Consider the following 15,567-nt stretch of genomic DNA (forward strand, 5'->3'; position numbering starts at 1 on the left):
GGGACTTTCGGCCCTCGGTAATGATTTAGTCTTTCATTTTGCGTTTAAGTTTTTTAAAAGTATTTATTAGTTTTTTCAGGATTCGAAAAAAATGGACACCATGTCTGGGGTAATATTTTCCAAATCTATTTTTGTCTTACAACGCACTCAGTCGAATAAAATATTGTCAGCATATATTGTCAGTCAGACACTGACAATTAGTGGCAGTTTTAAGTATTTGACATGGCATCGGGAATATTTTGAGTTGTTGATTAAATAATATTGATATATAGTGTATTGATATATAGTGTATATAGTGTATTTGATAAATAACTGATTTAAGACGTGAACTTAATAAAACGTTATTTATTGTGTATTATTTGTGGAAGATCCAAGCAGGGAATACATCAGGATAATATATTCTGTGATCCAAGTGTTTTGTTGTTAAAGATGTTCAAAATTGTAAGCGTTCCATATTAACAATATTATTGTTATTAAAAAATCACTTTAACACTTTTCCTCTTTTCTCGATTGAGTATTAGTTTTTGTTGTACATATAAATTATTACAATCACTGAATACATAGTTAGTGAAAAAATTATCACATTTATTAACTGAATTAATAATTTGCAATTATACAAATAGCAGTTATCCAAGAACAATCGAAAGCCTAAGTTAATGATGACATTTTCAAGTAGAATGACATTCTAGTAATGTTTACATATCCATAACGGTGTGAATTTTACTACACAAAATTTGTCGTGTAAAGACAGAAAAAGTAGGGGATAGCCGTAAAATATTTGCTAATTATGTACCCATGGCCTTAATTATGGATAACCAACATTATTTTCATTTATTTCAATTATGATAATTCTTTTATTATTAATTTTACGAAAAACAGTTATTCCGTATAAAATGTTCGGCACGATCTAAAACCTAAAATACAACCATGTTATATCAAATTTTGTCAATTTTATACGAGGTATATAAAAAATATGAATTCGCTTAAGAGTACTTAAATAAAATACCGTTATTTTTCACAATATTGAAAATTGTGATTATGTAAAGTTGTATAGAACTGCAAATCATATTCCAATATGTAATTACATCCTTTTTATTGAAATATTCTGAACTATAAAGGTACTTTATTCTTGATCGAAATTCATCTTATTTGACATACCTCGTATAAAATTGATCAAATTTGATATTATGTGGTTGTATTCAAGGCTTTTAACCGTGCAGAACTTTTTATAAAGTATAAATTTTTTTCGTAAAATTAATAATGAAAGAGTTATCATAATTTAAATAACTGAAAATAATATTGGTTATCCATAAAAAAAATTCAATTTTTTTTTCAATTAGAAGGATTAAATTGCATATTTAAATATAGTTTTTAATTTCAAACAACTTTTCATTATAACAATGTTCAATATTGTGAAAAATAAAGCTACTTTACTCTTGAGTAAAATTCATATTTTTTGACGTACCTCGCATACGGCTTAAAAAATTGATAAGTGATGGTTGTATTATAAGTTTTAGACCATGCACAACTTTTTATAAAGAATAACTTTTTTAACTAAGAATAAAAAAGTTTTCCATATGATGCCGACTTAATTGGCCACGCTGTATATCATATTAATGACGTCATCCATGTGGGCGTGGTGACGTAGTCGATAAATTTTTAAAATGAGAATAGAGGTTCGCGTGCTAGCTCATTTGAAAGATTATTCAATTCTCTATTCAGTAATATCAACATCAACATAATTATTTATATAGGGTTTGCAAAAAAAAATTCGAATTTAATTAATTGATACAAAAAGAAGAATATATTATTATGTAATTTATTTAAGTAAAAATACATTCTACTGCTGCCAGAAAACAGAAACTATACTCTAAAAATGTACCACAAAAATTTTTTTATAAAAAGTTCAGTCTTACAAAAGAACGCGTTTCGGCCCAACACGAGCCATCATCAGCTTATACAGGAACACAACAAACGTAGAACTGACCCAACAGGAAGGAGTAAGAATCAATTGGTTCAAAGCAAACAGTACTACACAAATATTCTTAAATGGGTATAAAATGATTTACATCATGTTTTTTGTATAAAATTATAAGTTTGGAAGAATATCCTCAGCTTGTTGTTCTTCCAAACTTATAACTTTTTACAAAAAACACGAAGTAAATAATTTAATAACAATTTAAGAATGTTTGTGTAGTACTACTTGCTTTGAACCAATCTATTCTTCCTCCTTTCTGTTGGGTCAGATCTTTGTTTTGTGGTCCTGTATTAGCTGATGATGGCTCATGTTGGGGCGAAACGCGTCCTTTTGTAAGAATAAACTTTTTAATAAAAATTTTTGCTGTGCATTGATATGAATTTATTTGATAAATAAACACAGCTTTTCGCTTAAATTAAATGTTTAAACTACCAAGAGGCAGGTGGGTGGCAGCTTGAACATTGAATTTAAGCAAAAACCATTGTTTATTCGTCAAATAAACATTTTTTCTGTTTATTGACAGAAGCAAAATGTATTTTGAATTAAATAAATTACATATATTCTTTTTTTTGTGTCAATTATGATTAATTCAACAAACTTTTTTTGGTCCCACTGTGTACCCAATTACGTTAATGTTTATATTACTGAATAGAGAATTTCATGACTTTTCAAATGAGCTGACATACGACTCATATTCTCATTTAAAAAAATCATTGATTATGCTATAACTCTCAGGTGGATGACGTAACTAGTACGCTATATATATATATATATATATATATATATATATATATATACATCCCGCTATCATTATGTCATCTTTTCATGTTGCAGTCATTTGGCATCACCAAGAAATACTATCATTTTCGAATTTTAATTCGTGTATGTTTGTTGAGCGCATTTTTTAACGCCCTGTATCGTTCTCAGTTTTCTAAAATTTTAATTTTAAAAATTTAAATTACATACAAAAATTTTTACACTTCATAACCATTTTGACTTCCACCACATAAAAATGTGTATTTCCCATCATTTTGCCGCTTTTCGACGTTGCCACGAGTTAAAAATACCGATCTTTTGAGGACAGGTAGAAAAGGTCTATTGTAAACTTAGAGGATGGAATATTTTGGTAAAATATTCCATCCTCTCAGATTATAAACTACATAAAAGGTAGGTTCTTTACCTGTTCAGCTGGATTACCAAGCAAGGGTCTAAATATTTTACGAGTTGAATTGTGTTTATTTGATTTCATCTGTTAAATTAAAATTTCTCATACCGACTTAAAATATTTGTTTGAAAAATTCATTTTATATTTTCGTTTAATTTACTTAGGGTTTTTGGTCAGAATTTTGAAGAAACGCTTGGTTTGACATAAAATTTGGGACACGTACCTATAGCTAATATGTTAAAGAAAAAAAGTGATATTGTGCCGATATGTGCTTTTGATCTGGAGGTGAGTTTCGTCGGTTATAAGGTATGAAAACAAATACGTTCAAATAAGTCCGGAATTGGATAAACTGACTAATTCTAAGCAACTTCTATTTTATAGCGTTTTTCACTAAGTCAATACTTTTAGAGATATTTGCGAGTGAATATGTTCATTTTTCAACAAAAAAAAAACGTTTTTATACGGTTTTTCGCAAATAACTCAAAAAGTAGGTACTTTATTGAAAAAAAATTAGCAAATAGTAAATATAGCTTATAAAAAAGTGAAAAAATGGTATATGTGTCAGGTCTGTAGACCCAGTAGAAGCAGAGTTATTGCTAAGCTTTGTTTTAAAACCAAGAGAAGTAGGTAAACTAAATGGCAGATTCACACCCAAGAAAGTCACTAGAAATATCATCAGATAAATCTTCTTTTTTGGTTGATCATATCGGCCTTTGACGGTAATCTTGACTAAAAATCTAAAAATAAAAGGAAGAACGCAGAAAATACAAAAATTGCTGATAAAATAAATAAACTAACCTATGAAATGCCAATAGTGTCAAAATTTGATATGAGTAAAATTGCCTGAGGTTGTACCAATTACAAACAAGGTGTACGGCGCGGGAAATTTGAATGACTCCTCTTGTTTAAAAACAGACTATAGTGAAAAATAAGCTCTTATATCTCAAATTCCAAATCGAATATTTTAACGTGAAATAAAAAAAATGAAACACTTTTCTGGGAAAACTTATTACAACTTTCTTAAAGTGTTTAAGAAAACGTTTATTTTTATTTTTTTTTTAAGTTTCCAGCAGCAAGAGTAAGCAGGTTACGCTCAAAATACAGTTGTTCCTTTTTTTTTGGTTAAAAATATTCTAAAAACTCCCTCTAATTAACAGCCCAAATGGAATTAATCGTTACCACTTCACAAGTAACTTTATGTATTGTTTGTGTTTGTAAGTTTCATCAGTTCAAAGTGCTTATTTGTGGAAAAATTTGGTTTTAAAGTAAATTTTTTTAAATCTTTAATTTTGAAAAAAAGACTTTTGTCAAAATAACTTAAAAATTATTAGTGATACCAAATATCTTAAAGAGTAAAAAATGTAGGTGTTGCTTTTTTAAATATTTGGAATTTTTTGATTTTCTGGAAGACAAAAATTGGTTAAGATATGGCTGTTCAAAATTTGCATATACATACTCGTGACTAGTGATTCGTTCGAGGCCTTTCAACAAAACCCCTTTCAAAAATAAGCATTTTGAACCAATGCAACTTACAGATCATATACAGGGTTTCCCCGAAAATAGTGCGTTCCTTAAAGGTATAGATAGAAAGCACAATGTAGAGCAAAAAAGTCTTATAACATTTTATTCTAAATTCAGCCGTTTGACCAAAAAACGAAAATACATTTTGATATGCAAATTGATACTCAATTAGTAAATAAATAAGGGGTCCCATTAGATTAAATTTCAGTCACAGGTTCTTCTACGCCATGTTGCCAGGTCATATAAATTTATGAAAATAAAAATTTACTCTTATGGAGAACAACGTAATTTTTGTTGAAACGGTTAACTTTAGGAAAAAATGTTACAACACCTTTTTGTTCTAAATTGTGTATTATATCCACACCTTAAAGGAACGCACTATTTTCGGAGACACCCTGTATAAACAATACATTTATCTAAAGTAACGTGTGAAGCGGTAACAATTAATTTTCATGACTTTCTTTTGCCAAAAAAAAGGGAACGATTTTATTTTCAGCGTAACTTGCTTACTTTTCACGCTAGAAACTGTTTTAAAAACACCAAAAAAAATTTTTTTTTAAACACTTTAAAAGAGTTATGATGAGTGTTTCCCGAAAAGTGCTTTATTTTTTTGGTTATTTTACGTTGAAATATTCGATTTGGTATTTGACGAATAAGAACCTATTTTTCATTAGCTGCAACCCTGCTTCTACTGGGTCTACAGACCTTATACTGACACCTCTTTTTCATAAGCTATATTATTGCTAGGAATATTTTCTTCGATAAAATATGTACATACTTACTTTTTGAGTTATTTGCGAAAATCCGTCCAAAACGTGTTTTTCTATGAAAAATAAACATATTCACTCGCACATACCTCGAAAAGTATTGACCTAAAACTTTTATAGAACAAAATTTGCTTAGAATTAGAATTAGTCAGTTTATCCACTTCCGGACTTATTTTGCACGTATGTTTTTTCACCTCCAAGAAGGGGTGAAAGTCACATCCAGGACAAGAGAACATATCGGCATAATCTCACTTTTTTCTTTGGCATTTTAGCTACGTGTGTGCCAAATTTTATGTCAATCCAAGCGGTTCTTTAAAATCTGGAGGTTTTGCGATATTTTATCGTGAGTGAATGGAATAATAATTATTACAACGGCAATTATTGCCGTTGTCACTTTTAGATAAGAAGTCATTATCACAATGATATAGTCAGGTTAACTGAATTGTATAATTATTGTTTTTATCATTAAATGTGAAAACCTAGAATTATCCATGTCTGTCCGTCAATAAACACAACTCGTCTATTAGTAGGACAGAAAGAATGACAAATAAGGTGTCAAATGAAAGCCTATAACCAAAATATGATATTACATGTGAGAAGTTTGACCTCGGACTACCTGTTCCAGAGTTGCAACCGAAAGTACTGTTTTAAATTCGTCGAAATAGTACAAACTATTGGTCAACACGACTAAGAAAGACCAGAACAAATACATACTTCCGGTTTCATGCCTGTCTGTTCGTCCATATCTGTAGGTGAACAAAATTCATCCGTCATATCAGCTGACAAAAAGTTACACGAAGGGTTCAAATATCGACTGCCGGTTCAACTTCCGGTCACTTTTTGTGAAAAATTAGAACTTGCGATGTCCAATTGCTTGTTACAATTTTTTTTATAAGTGTTCTACTCTATCTATTCTGACTTTTCATTAACTTACTTAGATCACATATAATTTAATACAGTTTTGATGTCAGGGTCTTCAAAATTTATGTGGTGAGTTCCGGTATGTGATGAATGAAAAACGACTCCATAAGCAGAAGAAAAAAGTGTTCTCAAGACCTAAGACAATACATCGACTCACAAGAGCGTTGTGACAGTAGCAAAAATTCGAGTTGGGGTTCTAATTACTTTCTCATGCGGCTTACTCTCCTGACTTGGCCCCCTCCGATTATTAAGTGTTCCCAAATCTGAAGAAATGATGGGCGAGTCACAAAGTTTCACAAAAAAGCGAATATTTCGCGAAATGAACGTCAGATCGAAAAACTAAAAAATGCGTGTTCAATATTTTTCAAAAGTCTATCGAATGATACCAAAAACGAACCCCCACGGAAAGGGGTGAGGAGTAAATTAAAAATTTTAAATACGAACCCTGCGATATTTCGCGAAATGAACATCAGAGTGCCAGTGTGTGCTTTTTTTCTGGGGATGAGTACCACCCCCTTCTCGAGTGTGAAAAAATATAGGTCCAAATAAGTCCGTAAGTGGATAAACTAATTAAATTCCTTGTAACTTTTGTTTTTAGATGGTTTTTCGCAAATAAATCAAAAAGTAAGTATTTGATCGAAAAACTATTCCTAGCAAATATAAAGCTTATAAAACAGTAAAAAAAATGATGTATGTATGAAGTCTGGACACACAATAAAAACAGAGTTGGAGCTAATCAAAAGTTGGTTCTTATTCGTCAAATTCCAAATCGACTAGTTCAACGTAAAATGTCCAAAAAATAACGCACTTTTCGGGGAAAACCCGCCACAAATTTTTTAAAGAGTTTAAAAAAAGTTTTATTTTTGTTATATAAAAAGTATCTATTCTATCACCATCAGCATCAAAAGTAGACCGGGCAGTATCGTCGCCCTCGCTAGCGAAATTATTCCGATTCGATTTTTTTGCACAAACTTACTCAAAAAGAGGTCCTTATAACATATCCAAAGGGTGCCGGGCGGTGCATTGGTCGAAAAATTGTTTAAAAAATTTTTTTGAAACAAATTCACAAAAACAATTTTTTCATTTCGAACAATTTTTTTTAGATAACTTATGTCATTCTGGGCAAAAAAGGTGTCTTGCCATTTTTGTTTAAAATTGATTGTTGTCGAGTTATATGCGATTAAAAATTTGAAAAATGCGAAAATGGCCATTTTTCAGTCTTAATAACTCGATTAAAAGTTATTATTATGAAATTAAAAAGTGAGCAGATCAAGTTTCAAACCCTTGCTTCAAGGTCCTTAAGAGATTTTTGTCATTATTTTATTACAAAGCTGTTATTTTTAATTATTAATAATTAGCGCTATAGTGCCGGATTTATCGTCGCCCCTGTTAGTGAAATTATTCCGATTCGATTTTTTTGCACAAACTTACTCAAAAAGAGGTCCTTATAACATATTCACAAGGTGCCGTGGTCGAAAAATTGTTTAAACAATTTTTTAAACAAATCCACAAAAATAATTTTTTCACTTTGAACAATTTTTTTTAGATAATTTTGGACATTCTGAACAAAAAAGGTCTCTTGTCAATTTTCTCTAAAATTGATTGTTGTCGAGTTATACGCGATTTAAAACCTGAAAAATGCGAAAATGGCCATATAACTCGACAAAAATCAATTTTAGAGAAAAATCTCAAGATACCTTTTTTGCTCAGAATAACCCAACTTATCTAAAAAATCGTTCGTAATGAAAAAATTATTTTTGTGAATTTGTTTAAAAAATTGTTTAAGGTGATACAGTAGCGATCAACAGGTAGCCAAAACGCGTTCCAAGATTGCGGCTGTAATTTTGAATATTTTTTCAAGATATTTGGCACACGTATCCGTAATATAATAAAGAATGGCGGTACAGAGCCCAATTTGAAAAATATATTAGGTAATATTTGAAAATTATTCTGTAATTAAATACAATATTAAAAAAACGAGCCTGTACCGCCATCAAGAAGAACAAAAAAATACACTTTCTTCAAATAAACTTTTTTATCCGATGCCTAGATTTTGTGTCATTTTGGAACTACTAAAATGTTTTATTTCATTAGTCCAAAACAAAATTTAAATTTTTTAATTCGACAAAATATTTCCACGCACAGGCTGTGGTCTGTATTAATTCGAGAACCAAGAGAGACAGCTCATTAACCGCCTTTCATTTTTTCTTAGAAAATAAACGATCTCTACACAAAGTACTTATAGGATAATACGCCGCCGTTATGAAATGATTGTAGGATGTTAAAATGACGAAGGATGTTTTACCCGGAAATCCGAATTTTATATACTTTTGTTATATTTAATACCCTAATAGCACACGACGTCCTTTGGACGTCCAAAATAGGTCAATTTTTGGTCCTAACGTCCATGGACCATAAACGGACGTCCTTTGGACGTCCGACGCTGGACGTACTTCGGGTGTACTAAATATGTACGTCCTTTGGACGTCCGGCGTTGGACGTCCGGCGTTGGACGTCCTTCAGGTGGACTAAATATGTACGTCCTTTGGACGTCCGGCGTTGGACGTCCTTCGGGTGGACTAAATATGTACGTCCTTCGGACGTCCGGTGTTGGACGTCCTTCGGGTGGAATAAATATGAACGTCCTTTGGACGTCCGTACTCGGACGAAATACGGACCTTTTCCAATCGTCCATATTGGACATATTCTACCAATAAGGGGATTAAACAGCAAAATTATTTAATAAAATATTAACTTAATTATGTTAATAAAATAGTTTAAATGGAAAAGATTATAAATCATATTTAATTCAAAACTGTATATGTAGTTTAATATCTAATACATGTTTTTGTTTTTATGTAAAGTGTGAAAATCTGATCGGTAAATTATTCGTTATGTCCACTCTACATCAACAATAAATTGAACAAGAAATTGACTAAGTTATTCAAGGCCAAATTTGACGAGTACAAAATGTATGATTTGTAAAAGAAAATGAAGGAATTTGATGAAATAGAACAATTGGATATGTTTTATTTTGTCAAATTTCTTTATTTTCTGTTTATTCACGGCAAAATTGGAAGTAGAATTGTGTTTTGTATAAGCCAAATTTGACCTTGAATAACTTGTCGTCAATTTCTTGTTCAATTATTGTTGATGTAAAGTGGACTTTATAATGTTTTATTATTCCCGTTACCAAGATGATAGAAGTTTGGTGGTTAATTCTAATAAGCAAAAATATAATTTTTATCAATGTATCCTTACTACAGATGAATATTGAGAGCATCTTTTTGAAGTTGAGCGTACGTGTGCCCAAAATAGGTCCAGTTTTAGTCCTAATGCGGATGGACTATAAATGAACGTCCTTCGGACGTCCGACGTTGGACGTACTTACGTGTTGAATAAATATGAACGTCCTTTGGACGTCCATTGGACGTCCGTGCTCGGACGTCCGTTGGACATTGACATCGATCCGTGAGCGTCATCTGCAAAGAAGAAAATCACAAGCCAGGACAACCAATCCAAATAGTGAGTGTTTCAAACTTTTGTGTTGTGTTGTCAAAAGTTTATTTAATTATTTATGTTTTTCCTTACATACTTACATATTTTTTCAAGCTTTTTGGTATATTTTTCATATTTTTTACTATATTTCGATAAAAAAATTCTTCGCAGTTTTATCCTAATCAACATCATCATCATTCTATCCAAAAAGGCAAATCGCCAAAATCGCAATTTTATCATAATATGATATGTATATTTGCATTTTACCACATTTTTTCGATGTTTTGAAACATTTTTGTATATCTTTTGTGTATCTATCTATATTTTGTATATCACCCCTCCTCGGGGTGAAACTCACCCCCCAAATTCACATACTAATTTGTAAGTACACATACTTTGTAAGTATGGAATAAAGGTTGCTTAATATTAATCAGTTTATCGAAGTCCGGACTTATTTTGAACGTTTTTCACCCCAGAGAAAGAGTGAAACTCACCCCAGGGCAATAGCACACATTGGCACAATATCACTTTTTTTCTTTGGCATGTTAGCTATGCGTATGCCAAATTTCATGTCAATCCTTTAAAATTTACAGCAAAAACCATCAAAGAATGTAGTAATACTTGTTTTCATGAAGTCGGTGATAGAGTTTGACAAATCTTTATGGTTGTTAAATATCTTTTAATTTGTGTATTCGATTTTTAAAGGTAGGTACTATATACGTCCATTTGGCACAATAAAAAATAACCTTCGACCGGTACATATTGCTTGTATCGATGCTCGGTGCATTGTTCAGTCATAAATTTTACCTGTCCCTATAGCGTCGGCCGTCGGGTCCTATTGTAAATTATTATAATAATAGTCCGTCTCGGTATTTTATTATTTCTGTCATAAGTATCTCTGTGGAAATGCAAATGCTGCTTGTAACATCCCAAAAACCAGCTCTACTATTAATTGTACTCGTATAAATAAGTGTATAATATGTACCTACCTACTTATTTATTGTATTCATTTATAGACCTGGATCCCGCGTAATAAAAAAAGTTGATTAACAGCAAGCTGAAAATTTGTTAATAGCTTCACGGTGTCTAGTCGGACAAACTTTGATGTACGGGAATACTGGAACCGGGGAAGTTTTAATTGTGGAACAGGTTAAAAACTTGGAACATCAGACTACCGAAAACGTTCCATGTATTTTGTCGGACAGAACTTCCAATTGATTTGTTACCATTTCATTAAACTCTTATGCAAAAATCAGACTGCGTACCAGTCTACTTTTATTCTCTTAATATTTTTACTTAAAAAGAGTGTACTACAATCATCTCGCTAAACTTAATATAACTGTTTTCGAGATAAACCCATTTTAAATCTGCGATATAACATAATTTTTTGCATAATATTGTAGTTAAATCCGAAAAATCAACTTAAAACCATAATAATAATTGTGCCAATTCTCATTTATGTCATTTATATTTTTGGAGATTTTTATGGTTTATAAGTTATTTTTCGAGTTTAGCGAGACGAATGTAGTATATATTTTTTAAGTAATAATATTAAGAGAATAAAAGTTTTGATTCGAAAAGTATATGTAATGTAGAGTTCCCTCAGCGATGTGATATAATATTATTACAGTATAGCTCCCCGTGCATGACAAGCTTATGGAGGTAGCCCATATAGCCTAGGCTATAATATTATTAAAAAAATCACTTAGATGGGACAATGGCTTTAGGAAATTCGAGACATCAAAAATGGCCCATTTTAAGGTGGTGCGTTAATTTCTTGGAGAAATGTAATTATAATTTAATGTAAATAATCTAATATCCAATAATTGTAAATTAATATAAGATGTAATATAAGTTCCTTAAAAAATATATTTTTTATTTCCCACAATACATTCTCCACAGGTATAAATATCGTCTCTAGACGTCCACCGAACGTCCTCCCAGGACGTTAGATGGATGATCGGCAGCAATACATTGGACCAAACTGGGACGTCCTATGAAGGCCCAATTGACGTCCACCGAACGTCCCTTCGGACGTTAGGTGGACCTCCATTGGGCGTTTGGCAACGTGGAATTTGGACCAAAATTGGACGTCCTGTTAAGGTCCAATTCACGTCCCCTAAGACGTCCGATTAAGATCCAATTTACTCCGATTAAGGTCCAATTTACGTTCAATTAAGGTCCCATTTACGTCCGATTAAGGTCCAATTTACGTCCGATTAAAGTCCAATTTACGTCCGATTAAGGTTCAATTTACGTCCGATTAAGGTCCAATTTACGTCCGATTAAGGTTCAATTTACGTCCGATTAAGGTCCAATTTACGTCCGATTAGGGTCCAATTTACGTCCCCTAGGACGTCCGATTAAGGTCCAATTTACGTCCGATTAAGATCCAATATATGTCCCCTCGGACATTAGATGGACGTCCAATGGACGTTCGGTAGCGCGACATTTGGACCAAAATAGGACGTATAAAGGACGTTCCTCGGACGAAAACGGACGTCCAATGGACGTCCCTAAAGTCCGTGAAGGACGTCCATTGGACGTCCTTGTGCTATTAGGGTAGGTACCTACCTATAATTCTGGTGATTTTTTAAATCCTCTATTGTTAAGAGAATTTACACCTTTAGCCAAAGTTTTACGATTTTCTAACGGAAATTAACAAGTTATTTTAAATACGCACCAATTATCGATGTTGAAAGGAGTTTTTCAAGTTATAAAAATATTTTGTCTGATCAAAGAATATGTTTCCTCGTAAAGAATTTGGAAAAACACATTGTAGTGAATTATAATCGAAGATATATTTATAGTGATATTGTTGTTTTATTTTAAAGAGGTAACTATTGGTAGCAGTTTTTGTAAAAACTGTGAATACATTGCATATATAAAAAATGATTTTATTTGAAAAATAATAAATAAGATTACTAAATAAGACAGAAAATTTGTGGTTTCCCGAAATGCGCATTTTTTGAATTTTTGTGCATATCTTGCGCATATTTCGTAATTTTTTACCGCATATATATGCGAATATTTCATCAAAATTGATCGCATATAAATCCGCTCCCTAGTCATTGTATTCTGTTGGCTGATTCCAATGATTTGAGCCGCCGTACGACACGTTGGGACCAATGGGAGTGAAGATACGTAACTAATACCTATCAAGAGGTTTACTCAAACTTCTTTTCTGTACTTATACCTACCACTCTGTATAAGTACAAAAAAGAAGTTTGTTTAAACCTTTTCACAACTGTGTAAATACTAAAGAAAAATCTAAAATATTAAAAAAAAATAGTGGAATCCGTTAATCTGTTCTCGAAAAAATTAGCTATGAAAATGAGCATAATTTTCTATATCCCTAACTTTTGACGAGCAGTTTAGCTTAAATGGGGAAAAGCGGTAAGCTTAGACCAAACACCAGTAGGAGGCATTCAATTAATTGAGGAAAAAAATTAAATGGATAACAATATTCATTTCAGTTATAGAAAAGGCATTGCCCCGCTAGAATGGTTGAAATCACAAGTAACAATTAATAGTCCTACAAAAAAGACAGGCGCTTGAAAGTGATAAGACCATTGAACAATAAGCCTGCGAACTGCCTTTTAAACACATTCTTAAAAATAATCCATAACACAATTAAAAAAAGGTTTGTTAAGAAATTCTTTTATAGACTTCAGAAATTCAACAACTTCTCCTGATTATGTGTAAAAAACGTACGGAATGCACTAAATGAAAAAAAGAAGAAAAAGATTTATCATACCGTTATACTCTAATATATTCTTACGTTGAATATTTTATGCTTCCCTGTAGAGTATAAAACGGACAGTTGTGTTTTTCCCGTGAGCTGCCTTGTTTAGTCTTCTTTGTCGTTCTATTCGTTAAATCCTATCCTCTCAAGTCACAGCGTCAGAAAGCAGTGGGTATATGCAGTGAACGGGAGGCCTATGTCGAGCAGTGAACGTTGGGGCCCTTTCGCGTTTATCATATGTAGAGAAGTCGCTTGTCAAAAACTGGACGTATGTAATCGTATTCTATTTGTTAAATACTCTCACCTAATATGTCATACCATGTGTGTTAATCCATTTTATTTCTACAATTTTAAAGTGTTATTACATGCCGTCATTTTCATTTGTCTACACCATCTTATTCTGCCAGTTAAATCCCATCATTTCAGACGCTGTACGTCACGATTGAACCAATAGAACCGTAGATACAAGACTAAGGCCCTTTTGACATGATGCTGTAATTGATTTTCATACGTCATTGTATTATATTAGTCAAATCCAGTTATTTTAGGTGCTGTACGCCACGATTAAACCAATAGGAGCGAAGATACGTAAATAAGGCCCTTTTGACATATTGCTGTATTTGATTTTTCTGTGTCATTGTATTCTGTTCATTAAACCCTACCATTTGAGCTGCTGTACGTCACAATTGGACCAATAGGACTAGATATACATAACTAGGGCCCTTTTGACTTGTTGCTGTATTTGATTTTTCTGTGTCATTGTATTTTATTTGTCAAGTCCTATTATTTGAGATGCCGTACGTCACGATTGGTCTTATAGGACCGAAGATACGCGACTAAGGCCCTTTTGACATGAGGTTGTATTTGATTTTTCTCTCATTGTATTCTGTTTGTCAAATCCTATCATTTGAGGTGCTATACATCACGATTGGACCAACAGGACCGAAGATACATAACTAAGGCCCTTTTGACATATTGCTTGTTTGATTTTTCTGTGTCATTGTCTTCTATGATGTCTAAGGCATATCTCTGATATGCCCTATTTTTAAATTGGACTTCGTAAGTCCTAGGTTTTCACCCACAAGCTTTTATTTGACACCTCATTTGTCATTCTACCCGGTATAATGGCGGAGGAGTTATATTGGCGGTCGTACGGACCGACAGAAAGAGTACCCAGCTCAAATATCTCACCTTTAGTACCATCCTTGGATTATAAGCTTTCATTTGACACCTCATTTATTACTATAGCTGGTATAATGATAGAGGAGTTACATTCGCGGTCGGACGGACCCACCGACAGACCGCCTAGGTCAAATATCTCACCTTTAGTACCATCCTTGTATTACCAGCTTACATTTGACACCTTATTTGTCATTCTACCTGGTATAATGACGGAGAAGTTATATTCGCGGTCGTACGGACCGACAGAAAGATTGTCTAGGCCAAATATCTCACTTTTAGTACCATCCTTGGATTATAAGCTTTTATTTGACACCTTATTTATCATTCTACTTGGTATAAAGACGCAGAAGTTATAGTCGCGGTCGTACGGACCGGCGGAAAGACAGCTTAGGTCAAATCGCTCACCTGTAGTACCATCATTGGATTATCAGCTTTCATTTGACACCTCATTTGTCATTCTACTTGGTATAAAGACGCAGAAGTTATAGTCGCGGTCGTACGGACCGGCGGAAAGACAGCCTAGGTCAAATCGCTCACCTGTAGTACTATCATTGGATTATCAGCTTTCATTTGACACCTCATTTGTCATTCTACCTGGTATAACGACGGAGGGGTTATATGCGCGGTCGTACGGACCGACGGAAAGACAGCCTGGGTCAAATATCTCACCTTTAGTACCATCCTTGGAATATAAGCTTTCATTTGACACCTCATTTGTCATTCTACCTGGTATAATGACGGAGAAGTTATATTCGCGGTCGTACGGACCGACAGAAAGATTGCCTAGGCC

Source organism: Diabrotica virgifera, chromosome 8, assembly GCF_917563875.1.
Source record: "Diabrotica virgifera virgifera chromosome 8, PGI_DIABVI_V3a".
Classification (NCBI taxonomy): domain Eukaryota; kingdom Metazoa; phylum Arthropoda; class Insecta; order Coleoptera; family Chrysomelidae; genus Diabrotica; species Diabrotica virgifera.